This window comes from Carcharhinus amblyrhynchos, chromosome 5 (assembly GCF_965287045.1).
Source record: "Carcharhinus amblyrhynchos chromosome 5, sCarAmb.v2.hapA, whole genome shotgun sequence".
Taxonomy (NCBI): Eukaryota; Metazoa; Chordata; class Chondrichthyes; order Carcharhiniformes; family Carcharhinidae; genus Carcharhinus; species Carcharhinus amblyrhynchos.
In genome coordinates, this window is record NC_137328.1 from 98,479,198 (window position 1) to 98,494,377 (window position 15,180).

General features: G+C 43.6%; 1 protein-coding gene across 1 annotated transcript in view; it reads left to right on the forward strand.

Annotated features, from left to right (window-relative positions):
* Nucleotides 1–4,562: 4,562 nt before the first annotated feature.
* The window catches only part of hmgcra (3-hydroxy-3-methylglutaryl-CoA reductase a), a 113,519-nt gene continuing 102,901 nt past the window's right edge, over nucleotides 4,563–15,180 (forward strand). Inside the window, exon 1 of the mRNA XM_080189291.1 lies at nucleotides 4,563–4,638. The gene's annotated coding sequence lies outside the window, so the exon portion shown is untranslated. The remainder of the gene's footprint in view (nucleotides 4,639–15,180) is intronic.

Sequence of the window (15,180 nt, forward strand, 5' to 3'; positions counted from 1 at the left end):
TTACTTTTACAGGAAAATCCAAGCCATGCACAACTGCCCACTTTAAGAAGTCCTGCAAAATAATTTAAAGGTACAGCTGGCTGAAATGAAGCAGCCAAGCCCAACATAAGAGATTAGAGGGAATACTGGAGGCAGCAGATGGGAAATTATAGGCCAATTAGCCTGACTTCAGTCACTGGCAAGATTTTAGAGTCCATTATTAAAGATGAGATCGCGGAGTACTGGGAAGTACATGATAAAACAGGGCTGAATCAGCACGGCTTCGTCAAGGGGAGGTCATGTCTTCACCTCCAGAAGGCTTTTGACAAGGTGCCACATAGGAGACTATTGAATAAGAGCCCATGGTTTTCAGGGTTAGATCCTGGCATGGATAGAGGATTGGCTGACTGGCAGAAGGCAAAGAGTGGGCATAAAGGGGTCTTTTTCAGGATGGCAGCTGGTGACTACAGGTGTGCCTCAGGAGTCGATGCAGGGACCACAACTTTTCATAACATACACTAATGATTTAGAAGAAGGAACTGAAGGCATGTTGCTAAGTTTGCAGATGATACAAAGATATACAGAGGGACAGATAGTATTGAGGAAGCGGGGGGGCTGCAGAAGGACTTGGACAAGCTAGGAGATTGGGCAAAGGAGTGGCAGATGGAATACAATGTGGCAAAGTTTGTGTTATGAACTTTGGAAGGCATGGAGGCATAGACTGTTTTCTAAATGGGAAAATGCTTAGGAAATCAGAAGCACAAAGGGGCTTAGGAGTCCTTGTTCAAGATTTTCTTAAGGTTAATGTGCAGGTTCAGTTGGCAGTTAGGAAGGCAAATGCAACGTTAGCATTCATGTCGAGAGGGCTAGAGCAGGGATGTATTTCTGAGGCTGTATAAGGCTCTGCTCAGACATCATTTGGAGTATTGTGAGCAGTTTTGGGTCCATATCTAAGGAAAGATGGTCTTAGAAAGGTCCCAGAGGAGGTTCACAAGAATTATTCCTGACATGATGAGCTTGTTGTATGAGGAACGATTGAGGACACTGGGTCTGTACCCGTTGGAGTTTAGAAGGATGAAGGGGGAAACTTACAGGAGACTGTGAGGCCTGGATAGAATGGACGTGGAGAGGATGTTTTCACTAATAAGAAAAGCTAGAACCAGAGGCCACAACCTCAGGCTAAAGGGACAATCCTTTAAAACAGAGATGAGGAGGAATTTATTTATTTTCTATTACTTACGGGGCGAAAAACTGCAGCAGGCGACGGTGCAGAGGGACCTCGGGGTCCTTGTGCATGAGTCGCAAAAACCCAGCTTGCAGGTGCAGCAGGTGGTCAGGAAGGCGAATGGGATGCTGGCCTTCATAGCGAGGGGGATTGAATATAAAAGTAGGGAGGCCTTGCTGCAGCTGTATAGGGCATTGGTGAGGCCGCAGCTGGAGTACTGTGTGCAGTTTTGGGCGCTGCACCTGCGCAAAGATATTTTGGCCCTGGAGGGAGTGCAGAGGAGGTTTACTAGGCTGATACCGGAGTTGAGGGGGTTGAGCTATGAGGAGAGGCTGAATAAACTGGGCTCGTACTTGTTAGAGTTTAGAAGAATGAGGGGAGATCTGATTGAGACATATACGATGATGAATGGGATGGATAGGATAGAGGTGGAGAGACTCTTCCCGCTCAAAAAAGACAGTAGGACTAGGGGGCACAGCCTCAAGATAAAAGGGGGGCGGTTTAGAATGGAGTTGAGGAAGAACTTCTTCACTCAAAGGGTGGTGAATCTCTGGAATTCTCTGCCCGTTGAAGTGGTGGAGGCTGCCTCGCTAAATATTTTTAAGACGCGGGTTGATGGGTTTTTGATAAGAGAGGGGATTAAGGGTTACGGGGAGAGGGCGGGAAAGTGGAACTGAGCAGCGACAGATCAGCCATGATCTTATTGAATGGCGGGGCAGGCTCGAAGGGCTAGATGGCCTACTCCTGCTCCTATTTCTTATGTTCTTATGTTCTAATTTGTTCAGCCAGAAAATGGTGAATCTGTGGAACTCTTTGCCGCAGAAGGCTATGGAGGCCAGGTCACTGATTGTCTTTAAGACAGAGATAGATAGGTTCTTGATTAATAAGGGGATCAAGGTTATGGGGAAAAGGCAGAAGAATGGGGATGAGAAAAATATCAGTCATTATTGAATGGCGGAGCAGGCTCAATAGGCTGAGTGGCCTAATTCTGCTCCTATGTCTTATGGTCTTATGGATACTGGACTCAACCCAATGGTTATTTGCAGCAGAAAAAGAAGGCTGCATTACAATATTCTAAATTACTAGGCTACTGCCATTATGAAGAAACACTGATATACTTTTTTCAAATGAGTATCAAATTATTTGGGCATTGTATTATCGCCAGCTGTCCAGTATTGTGAAGTTGACAAAGGAGATTCCTTACAAAGAATGATGGACAAATGTGATACCATCTTGTTACTTAGAGCCAAGTGCTCTCACAAAGCAATGAAACATAGCCTGTACAATGACTGCTAATATTTTAATATACTAGAAAATCTTCCATGCTTGTGGTCTGTTAGTTGAAACGCTAAAGTTAAACTTAAAGTTTATTTATTAGTCACAAATAAGGCTTACATTAACATTGCAATGAAGTTCCTGTGCAGGTGATTAAGCCATATGAGAGTTTCAAACAAGATCACTGACCTCGTCAAATTCTATTTTTATTAACTAGTGTCACTTCATTTTTATTGACGCCCTGGGGATTGATTTCCAAAAGGAGCCGGAGGACACTGGGGACACATTACAAAAAACAATTCACGAGGATAATATCAGAACAGAGAGTTTATCCTTATCTAGAAAGAATGAGCAGGTTGAAGTTCTTAAGGTAAGAAAAGAGAAGGCTGGAAGTTACCTAACATAAAATTATGGAAGACCCTGATAAGGAAAAAGCAAGATGTTTCCAATGTGGGCAGACCAAAACTAGTGGATATGAATGTAAGATGGTCACCAATAAAGAAAATAGAGAATTCAGCTGAAGCTTACTTATCCAGAGATTTGGAAGATTATGGGTCTGAATTCTCTGGCCATTCACCCAACGGGATTCTCCGGTCCTGCCAGCAGCACACCCCCACCTGCAAATTTTTCATTGATGTGGGGTGATGTCAATGGGAATTCCCATTGATAGCAGCAGGACCAGAGAATCCCACCACTAACAAACAACGCACCAACCCCCGCTGGCGGGAAACACAAGCTGGCAGTGAAAACGAGGTGGTGCCAACCTGGCAGTGCCAACTTGTGCTGGGGCAATGACAGGGGCTGGCCGTATGGGGACCCCATTGGACCTCTTTGTGTGATGAGGAGGGGTGGTCAATGCCTGTGAAAGGGGATGGTGATGCCTGAGAAGGGGGGCGGGTGATGGCAGTTAGGGGGAAGAGCGCCTTGGTGGTGGGGGCAGGATACCTCTGTAGTTAAGGGGTGATTACCTCCATGTGTGTGGGAGTATCCTCCGCGTCCATGGAGGGCGGGGTAGGGGAAGTGTAATTCCAGCACTGATTAGGGTATCCTTTAAAGACGGTGCCCCGGTCTCTGTGGAATTGGCCTTGCCAGCTCTATCAAGTCCTGACCCGCCAGAATGATGGCATTATTCACACGCCAGTTTTCTGTGCCCTGAGCGGCAGAAAATCTCATCTGGAACCGTGACTGTGTGACTGGAGAGATTCACACCGGTTTTCAGTCAGAGCCTGACACTCTGACAAATTATGATAGAATTCCGCAATGTGTATTTAATCTATCTCTTTAATGAATTTTCGGGCTGAAAACGCACCGCAAGATGAAATGCTAGATTTTTACAGTTTGAGTTAGGCATTTACCTGCCAGTAAAAATTCCAATGGTACCACTGTACCAATGGAAAAACGGAGGGACTTCAGCCTGATAATCTGCTCCTACCAGGACCCTGCCAGCAAACTCTATGGTTGGCATCATTAACTTAGTATAGCAGTGCCAGTAACACCACCCATCCAGGATTGGAAATAGCTGAAGAAGTAACTTGCCACTCCACACAGGTTAAAGCTCATCTAAGGTCAAAGAAAACATGATAGTTTCTTCATAACATGGTGTTGGCGGGCCCAGAATGGAGCTGGAGTCACTGAACATTCAGTTCTTGCTTAGTGAAGTGCACATACATGCCAAACTGGCATTAATTTCTTCACTCTCACCACTCCTGATTTCGGGGTGTAAGGGATAGGGAGAAAAAATATCCACTTTCTTCCCTTTCCATTCTGCTATTGCTAAACAGAAGGGTAGCACTGGGTACTGTTAGGAAAATAAAGTTATTTATATTTGTATTGGTAAACATTAGAAATAAGGTGTAATTTAGATGAATACTTCTGTGCCTGGCAGGGTAAAAGCCATTCATGGTGGACAAAGCTGTGTGTATGTGTATGGACATTGGTTTCTGTAATGTTGTTGTGGATGTTCACCCAGAGGTGGTTTCAGTTGTGCAAGACCCAACTGTGGGACTGGCTGAGGAAAGTACAGACATAGTTTCTCAGCCTCTTCCTACACCTACAGAACAAGATCAAATTACACAAGATCAGCCAGCGTTCGATGAATCACCAGTGGTATTACTTACATCATGACTCAGTCACAAAGTTCCTGGAACACTGTTGTATAGGTGAGACATTACTTTTACTGTATTTTTGTCTTGATGGGGGGGGTCAAAATTTAAGAGGGAGAGATGTTACTGAGTGTTGTAGTAACATCCGTCTATGTAGATATATTACCAATGCCTTTTAGAGGGTTTGTGCATATGTGCGTGATGTCTTCGGCAGCACTGGTTTTTGGGTCTACATTAGAATGTTCTGCAAGCAAGACCTGTGTACTAGTTGCACCTATTTTTGTCGTTCTAATGGTTGGCTTAGTTATTGCTGTTTGTAAACCTGTTATTTTAGTATTTGAAGAAGAAATTTGTGGGGTGGTAAATCGTGAGGAGAATAGCCTTAGATTATAGGAAGATATAAACAGGCTGGTCAAATGGGCTGATCAGTGGAAAATGGAATTCAATCCAGATAAAAGAACAAAGAACAATACAGCACAGGAACAGGCCCTTCGGTCCTCCAAGCCTGCACCAAACATGTGTTCCTAACTAAACCATCTGTTTGTATCCCTCCATTCCCAGTCTGTTCATGTGGCTATCTAGATAGGTCTTAAATGATCCTAGCGTGTCTGCCTCAACCCCCTTGTTTGGTAATGCATTCCAGGTCCCCGCCACCCTCTGTGTAAAATACATCCCCTGCATATCTGTATTGAACCTTGCTCCCCTTACCTTGAACTTGTGACCCCTTGTGTTTGTCATTTCCGACCTGGGAAAAAGCTTTCAACTGTTCACCCTATCTCTGTCCTTCATAATTTTATAAACTTCTATTAAGTCGCCCCTCAACCTCTGTCTTTCCAGGGAGAACAACCCTAGTTTACTCAATCTTACCTCATAGCTAAGACCCTCCACACCAGGCAACTTCCTGGTAAACCTTTTGTGTACTCTCTCCAAAGCCTCCACATCCTTCTAGTAGTGCGGCGACCAGAACTGGACACAGTATTCCAAATGTGGCCTAACGATATAATTGCAACATCATATTCCAACTTTTATATTCTATGCCCCATCCAATAAAGGCAAGCATGCCAAATGCCTTCTTCATCACTTTTTCCACCTGTGTTGCCACCTTTAAGGATCTGTGGACTTGCATACCCAGATCACTCTGTGTGTCTATACCCTTGATGGTTCTACCATATATTGTATAGCTCCCCCCTGCATTAGATCTACCAAAATGTACACTTCACATTTATCTGGATTAAAGTGTATCGGCCATTTCTCTGCCCAATTTTCCAGCCTATCTAAATCCTGCTGTATTCTCTGACAATGTTCATCACTATCCGCAACCCCAACAATCTTTGTGTCGTCCGCAAACTTACTAATTAGACCAGCTACATCTTCTTTCAAATCATTTATATATATCACAAACAGCAGGGGTCCCAGTACAGAGCCCTGTGGAACACCAATAGTCACAGACCTCCAATCAGAAAAAGACTCCTCCACTGCTACACTCTGTCTTCTATGGCTAAGCCTGTTCAGTACCCATCTAGCTAGTTTACCTTTAATCCTGTGTGAGGTGATGCAGGACAGACAAGGCAAAGGAATGCGTGATGAATGGAAGCACCGAAGATCAGAGGGATCTTGGTATGCATGTATCTTAAGTTCAAGGTAAATGCATGGGGTTGTGAGGAAGGCTTTGGTGAATGCTTTTCCAGAGAGTCAGTACAAACTTGATGGGCCAGATTCTATGTTCCAAAAGAACAAGGTACAGTCTAAATAACCAGGGAACTGGGATAGAAAGCATGCTTCAGATGATTGAAGTTAAAAGAGACCAAGTATTGTTGAGAAAGAAGAATAAACAAGATGTTCTGAGTTAAAGAGACAATTGCAATAACTAGATCTAAAGTGGGACAGTACACTTCAGAGGTAGCTGAAACAGATATCATTTTAATAAGAGTCTGGGAATTGAGAATTAAAGCAGTTGTGAATTGTTTGGACAGCAGTCAAGACAAATAACCCCTGAAGTGGTTGGTGTAAATTCCTGGACTGGGTTCACTGTTAAAAGTGGAGCTGAATCTTAAGTGTCATTTGCAAAACCTGAACTGGATTTAGGAATACAAATTGCAAAGGGAAAGTATTACTATGAGAGAAGGTTTTAAAGCCTGCTTTTGGGAGTGGAGTTTGGAAACTTTCGTGTGACATTCATCTGGGGAGATTCTGGCTGGAATTTTACTGGCACGCCTGCCCCGACACCAGGGGTTCTCCATTGACCTCGGGCATGATTGTACAAAATTCGGAAGAACGTGCCAGTAAAATTCTGCCCTCTGAGGAGAAATTCACAGGCATACACTTTGGTTCAGAGCAAAGTGTTTGTATTTGACCACAGGCATTTTGTGTGCTTAGAAGGGAATTGGTGTGTTAATGAGACCATTATAGCTTAAGATATACTTTGTAATCCATGTTAATCTTAAAATCTGTGTGTAATAGTTAAAATTAGAAGGGAGTAAAGGAGTATTGTACCATAATCCATTTTGTTTATGATTAATAAATATTTTTCTTCCTGTTGTTAAAATTAATGGTACTGACACTGTTCCTTCTTGTTTTATAAAAAAAACTTACGGTCTTTTGAACCAGGATTACTCTAAGATCTTCCCGTCTAATCATAATATCAACTGGGATCGTAACAGTATGATGTGGGCTTTAGCAAAATGTTGACCTGGGATTTTATTATAACAAATGTTGACAAACAGAATCCTATAATAAACGTTGATATATATGCAACTTCAATTCTAAGTGGTGACATTTAAAAAAAAGTAACTCCAAATTATGACACAATTACATGTCTTGTGGATCTCTACCTCAATATTTGTCTGCTCTTGATGTTCAATTTTGCTTGAAGATTGAGAGCTTGGTTCATAATATGTTATTTGTGTGAGATCATCATCATTATCATCTGGTGTATCATCACCCTGCAGTGTAACTGTTCCAGTGTTGAGTCCTAGGCTGTCTTGGGTGGATGAACCAATTGCTGATTCGCTATTTGCTGATGGCAATGCTTCAGTGACTGATGTGATGGACACCATTAACGGCATCTTGTTCAGTGCTGTCAACAACTCCACAGGCAATGCATCCCTTCTTTCTGCCAATGGCTCAACTGTTGTAGAACTATCATTCAGTCCAATCTCACAATCCATTAAAGGTGGCATATTCACTGGTGTAAGTGAGTTAGTCATAGATTCATTGCTCAGTGGCCTCAATAAATTTATTAGCGGTAATTCACTGTCTCTTGATTGTGAGTTTGTTTTGTGTTCCACATTGTCTTCTGCTACCAAATTCTCTCCCTGAGGTAACATTACCCTTTGTGTCAGTGATCCCCTTATTGGCTCTACAGCTGCTTCTGTCTGTGATGGTAATGTCTTTGATTTTAATGTTTCCATCATGGGCAATTCACCTGGTTCCAAAGAAGTTGCATGTTCTGAAAATATTGATGACATAGCAGGTGTTGTGTGATCTGTTGCTGACAACTCTTCAGCTGATGATATCGTCTTGGCTTTTGTCAATGTGTTTGGGATAATAATGGCACCAGTGAGCAGATTTATTTCTGGAGAGTTTTCTTCGTCAGAAATTATCTAAGAAAAATTAACATTTTACTTTGATTGCTGACAAAGATGATGGGGACAAATTTAATTTAATTCCTCTAGTAGGTAACCCATGGAACCAGGTAAAATGTTGATCTTATATCCTGTCCAATGGGGGCAACTTTAACCTTTTCTACCAGGTGGGAAACTGATTAGACTGTTGGTTTTACACTCCAGCCTAATTTACTCTCCATTAAAGTCAATAAGTAATCTTGGGCAGGGTCTAAATTAAGAGTTCCAATTCCCCCTATGGGTTTTCCAACTGACAGGTTAGGTTAAACTTGTCACAACCAAAACATTATATATTAGATAATGTCTTTTAATGTTAACAGATTCACCTAGGAATTCCGGCCAAATTTTAATAGGGTGGCAAAGGTGAGATTGAAGGTGGGCATGCCAGCAGTTTCTTGCCAGTGTACCCACCTGGTGACATGTTCCCACTTCCAGTCTATTTTCTGGGGTCAGCATCAGGTAGTCAATCAGATAAATTAAAATGCCAATTCAGTGCATTCTTTATACAACACCTGGATTTTCCAGATAACAGTCATCTCCCTCAGTGCAACTGGAGCCTGTTGCTGGTAAGAGTTGGAGAGGTGAGGCTTCTTGAAAAACAGCCAAGACTGGATATACTGGGTTGCAAGAGTCACAGATAGAGCCAGGGCCCATTCCGCAGATATCCCTCATCTACAGTGACAGTTCCCACCTCTCCAGGTGGGACATACGGCATTACCGTGGCATTACCATCGCTGAATCCCCCACTATCAAGATCCTGGGAGTTTCCATTAACTAGACATTGAACTGGTCTAACCATATAAATATGGTGACTACAAAAGCAGATTAAAGGCTGGGAATCCTGCGGCGAGTAACTCACCTCCTGACTCCCCAAAGGCTGTCCATCATCTAAAAGGCACGCATCAGGAGTGGAATGGAATACTCTTCACTTGCCTGGATGTGTGCAGCTCCAACAACACCCAAGAAGCTTAACACCATCCAGGACAAGGCAGCCTGCTTGATTGCTACCCTCTCCACAAACATTCAATCTCTCCACCAACGAACAATGGCAGCATTGGGTACCAGCTATAAGGTGCATTGCAGGAACTCACAAAGGTTCCTCATGCAGCACCGTCCAAACTCACGGCGGACACGAGCAGCAGATACCTGAGAACACTACCACTTGAGGTTCCCCTCCAAATCATTCACAATATGGACTTGGAACTATCTCGCTGCATCAGCAGTGCCGCTGGGTCAAAATCCTGGAACTCCCTCCTTAACAGCAGTCTGGGAGTACCTACACCTCAGGAACTGCAGCATTTCAAAAAGTTAGCTAACCACCGCCTTCTGAAGGGCAAATAGGATGGGCAATAAATGCTGGTCTAGATACTGATACCCACATACTATAAATTAATTTGTAAAAATTCAGGTACATAAACAGGTTTACTATAAATGAATTAACATTAATAGGTTAAAAGACATTTATCATATTGTAAGTTTAAAACATTCAACATTCAGTTTGTTATCAAAAATAATTTACTCACCTGTTCATTAGTTTCTGCTAACAGATCATTGTTCGTGTCAATATCCACCATTGTTTCATCTGTATCTTGAGAATTTTCTGAATAATAATATGAATTAAAGTTTAGTTATTAGTCACAAGTAAGGCTTACATTAACACTGCAATGAAGTTACTGTGAAATTCCCCTAGTTGCCACACTCCAGTGCCTGGTTGGGTCAATGCACCTAACCAGCATGTCTTTCAGACTGTGGGAGGAAACCCACACAGACAAGGAGGGAACATGCAAACTCCACAAAGACAGTGACCCAAGCTGAGAATCGAACCCGGGTCCCTGGCGCTGTGAGGCAGCAATGCTAACCAATCTGTTACCGTGCTGCCTAATAAAATAGAATTTTAATATTGCTGCTCCAGTATTATTAAAAATACTTGGCAGGGTGGGGAGGGTGACTGCAAAAAAAGTTTGTAAACTAACTTTTCCTTCTAAATATCAGCATACTAATTGTCAGCAGTACTGGCACATCAAGAGCTCCTCAGTCAAGTATTTACACTTCAGTTCGAGGACTAATAGGCACACCTGTGCCTAACTCAGCTGTTTGTCAGTTAGTCTCCGACAAGCAGGTGCAAGGCACTTCTCAATTGTGAAGTACCATCAACCAAGGCGAAAAGACAGCTCTTAGGCCGGAGTTTTCTGGCCGTACCCGTTGGTGGAATCTTCCGGTCCCGCCAATGCCAAACCCGCGCCATGGTTTTCCTGGAAGCGGGGTCTGCATAAAATGGGAAACTCCTTTGATGGTGGCGGGACTGGAAAATCCTGCAACAGGTTGATATTGGGCCAACACAGAACACCTGGCGGCAAAGTTAAAGTTAATTTATTAATCAGAAATAAGCTTACATTAACACTGCAGTGAAGTTACTGTGAAATTCCCCTAGTCACCGCAGTCTGGTGCCTGTTTGGGTCAATGCACCTAACCAGCACGTCTTTCAGAATATGGGAGGAAGCCAGAGCACCTGGAGGAAACCCACGCAGAACACAGGGAGAATGTGCAAACTCCGCACAGACAGTGACCCAAGCCACGAATTGAACCTGAGTCCCTTGCGCTGTGAGGCAGCAGTGCTAACCATGTCCATCATGCCAAAGCGTGGAAATTTGCTCAAGAGCAAAATAGGTGGAGGACTTGGAGCAGAGTTGGTACCCTGTCGACTACAACAGTCAATGGAGGGTTCATAGAGGAATCTAGAAAGGAAAAAATATTAAAGCTAAATTCATTAGGTATAAATAGAGCTCTGACGTAGGGTCAACCTGTCTCGAAACGTTGGCTCTATTCTCTCTCGATGTGGGTATGCCGGCGTTGGACTGGTGTAAACACAGTAAAAAGTCTGACAACACCAGGTTTTAGTCCAACCTATTTATTTGATAATATTCTCACAAGCTTTCGAGGGGTTACCCTCTTCGTCAGGTGAATGGAGAGTTCTGGCCTCAGACAGAGCATATAAAGACAATACACATCTCTTTAAACTGTGATCAGTGCTCCTACCACTCACATTATCAGCCACTTCAGGTCTTGAACAGCAGGTTAGGTGTAAGGATTCGCATTTTAATCAGTAATCTCTAAACTGTCTGTGCTTTATATGCTCTGTCTGAGGCCAGAACTCTCCATTCACCTGACGAAGAGGGTAACCCCTCGAAAGCTTGTGAGAATATTATCAAATAAATAGGTTGGACTAAAACCTGGTGTTGTCAGACTTTTTACTCTATTCTCTCTCCACAGATCCAATCAGACCTGCTGAGATTTTCCAGCATTTTCTGTTTTTGTTTCAGATTCCAGAACCTGGAATCCCAGCTTGATTCCCGGCTCGGGTCACTGTCTGTGTGGAATTTGCACATTCTCCTTGTGTCTGCGTTCCTCCAGGTGCTCCAGTTTCCTCCCACAGTCCATAGATGTGCGGGTTAGGTTGATTGGCCATGCTAAAATTGCCCCTTAGTGTCCTGGGATGTGTAAGTTAGAGGGATTAGCAGGTAAATGTGTAGGGAAACGGGGATAGGGCCTGGGTGGGATTGTGATCGGTGCAGACTCGATGGGCCAAAGGGCCTGTTTCTGCACTGTAGGGTTCTATGTTCTATGTTCATTGTTCTAATCCTCAGTATTTTGCCTTTATCTTAAGGTATCAATTGTGTTTGGAAGGGTTAAATACTGGTTCTCTCATACCTAAAGTTCTTACTAGGTTGAAGTTATTTCAAATTCTTTATTAATGACCAAAAAATTAGATTAAAAAATGTAAAATAAATAGTTTAGAGCTAATAAATTTGAAAGCAGATTAATGCATGTTAAACAGTGGCAATATATCCACAAGTGGTTGGTGTCAACTGGTCTCAAATTATATAGCAATGTTAATACTATACCATTACAATCATTAAATATTTTAGTATCAAGATTTTGCAAATACTATTACATTTTTGATGACTGCCAGTGAAAATATTCTTGACATTCGATGTATATCATTCACCATGACGATAATTGCTGGAAATCTTTGTAAGAACTGTAGATGTGACTGCAGTGTCTGCGGTGCAGTAACATCCAATGCAAAAACTATATCCTTAAATCTGCCCAGATACATTTGAATCTGGGCAATCACACACAGCTAGAGATATGTGCTTCTACATATCATTGATGACTGCACAAATTTACTTCATCACTTCAAGAAAATTTATACTGGGAGCCTGAAATAGGAGTAGAATTGACCAAGCGCCATTCTGGACTGCTTCAGTGTAGGTGAGCGATTGGCAGGTGTTGCACCTCCGCAGATAGCTTGCTCAACACAGCACATCAATGTGCCAGTATAAGAGATGGATGTGGCACCCAGTCTCTCAGCCAGGGAAGCAAGGCAGTACAGACATACCTCACACTGCTGGCCGAGCTGCCTGTTGTCCATGTAGGCCTCTCTCATGGCGCTCTGGACGAGGGCAGCAGCTCCTCCACCCTTCTGCCAGTCACAATGCCATTTTCAGAGTCCACAATGATGGAGTAGTGCCCAGCCATGTCGCTGTGCACACCCTCCCTTCTTCCTCTCAGGTGAGCGGTCCTGCATCATTGTCCTCCTGGTTCAGTAGGTACCCACCACCACCCCCCGCCCCCCCCCCCCCCCCCCCCCCCACCCTCCGGCAAGAACTAGATTATGCAGAGCACAACGTACAATCTCTATGAGGGACAGAAGCTCTGATGGATATTGCAGGGCTCAGCTAGAGCAATCCAGGCATGTGAACCTCATTTTAAGTGAATCTATTATTCTCTCTACCTCCTCCTGATGATATGACAGTGATTGTATTTTCCATCCATCTCTGTCCTCCAGTGCCTGAGTAGCATTATAGAACATAGAACATTACAGTGCAGAACAGGCCCTTTGGCCCACGATGTTGCGCCGACCAATTAAAAAAGCAGTGACCCTCTAACCTAAACCAATCCCTTTCCGTCCATAAACCTATCCACGGATCTCTTAAATGCCCCCAAACTAGGCGCATCTACAACTGCAGCAGGCGGAGAATTCCAATCCCTCACCACCCTCTGGGTAAAGAACCTACCTCTGACATCCATCCTATATCTACCACCCCTTAATTTAAAGCTATGCCCCCTCATGCTAGCTTTCTCCATCCGAGGAAAAAGGCTATCACTGTCCACCCTATCTAAACCTCTAATCATCTTATATGTTTCAATAAGGTCCCCTCTTAGCCGCCTTCTTTCTAACGAAAACAACCCCAAATCCCTCAGTCTCTCCTCATAGGACCTTCCCTCCATACCAGGCAACATCCTGGTAAACCTCCTCCGCACCCTCTCCAATGCCTCCGCATCCTTCCTATAATGTGGGGACCAGAACTGCACACATTACTCCAAGTGCGGACGCACCAGAATTTTGTACAGTTGCAACATGACGTTGCGGCTCCTAAATTCAATCCCCCTACCAATAAACGCCAAGACACCGTATGCCTTCCTAACTACCTTATCTACTTGATTCCCAACTTTCAGGGATCTATGTACACATACACCTAGATCCCTCTGTTCACCAACACCATTCAGAGTCCTACCGTTAGCCCTATACTCTACACATCTGTTATTCCTACCAAAGTGAATTACCTCACACTTCTCCGCATTAAACTCCATCTGCCACCTCCCGGCCCAGCTCTGCAACTTGTCCAAGTCTCTCTGTAAACTATGACACCCCTCTTCACTATCTACCACTCCTCCGACTTTGGTGTCATCAGCAAATTTACTGATCCACCCAACTATACCCTCATCCAGATCATTTATAAAAATTACAAACAGCAGTGGCCCCAAAACAGATCCCTGAGGCACACCACTTGTACCGAACTCCATGACGAATACTTTCCATCAACCACCACCCTCTGTCTCCTATCTGCTAGCCAATTCCTGATCCAATTAACTAAATCACCCCCAATCCCATACATCTGCATTTTCTGCAGAAGCCTTCCATGGTGAACCTTATCAAACGCCTTACTAAAGTCCATATTTACCACGTCAACTGCCTTACCCCCATCCACCTCTTTGGTCACTTTCTCAAAAAACTCAATAAGGTTAGTAAGGCACGACCTACCCTTCACAAAACTATGCTATCTCCAATCAATACATTACTCTCTACATAACTATAAATCCTATCCCTAATAATTTTTTCTAAAACTTTACCTACAACAGAAGTAAGACTCACCGGTCTATAATTCCCGGGGAAGTCTCTGTTCCCCTTCTTAAACAATGGGACAACATTCGCTATCCTCCAATCCTCTGGCACTATACCTGTGACCAACGACGACCTGAAGATCAGAGCCAGAGGCTCTGCAATCGCCTCTCTTGCCTCCCAGAGAATCCTAGGGTAAATCCCGTCCGGCCCAGGGGACTTATCTATTTTCAAACCCTCAAGAATATCTAGCACATCCTCCTTATCAACTGCAATACTATCCAGTTTACAACCCTGTAACCCAGTGTTCTCCACAGCTACATTTATGCCTCCCTGCGTGAATACTGAAGAGAAATATTGGTTCAATGCCTCTCCAATCTCTTCTGGTTCCACACATAACTTCCCACTGCTGTCTCTAACTGGCCCTAATCTTGCCTTAACCAATCTTCTGTTCTTAACATATCTATAGAACGCCTTAGGATTCTCCTTAATCCTATCAGCCAAAGTCTTCTCGTGTCCTCTTTTAGCTCTTCTTAACTCACTCTTTAACTCCCTCCTAGCCAATCTAAAGCTTTCTAGTGCACTACCTGAGCCCTCAAGTCTCATCCTGACATGAGCCTCCTTTTTCCTTTTAACCAGCGAAACAACTTTTTTAGTGCACCACGGTTCCCTTGCTCGACCATTTCCTCCTTGCCTGACAGGGACATACATATCAAGGACTCGCAGTAGCTGCTCCTTGAAAAAACTCCACATTTTGGACGTTCCCAGCCCCTGTAGTCTCCTAGTCCAACC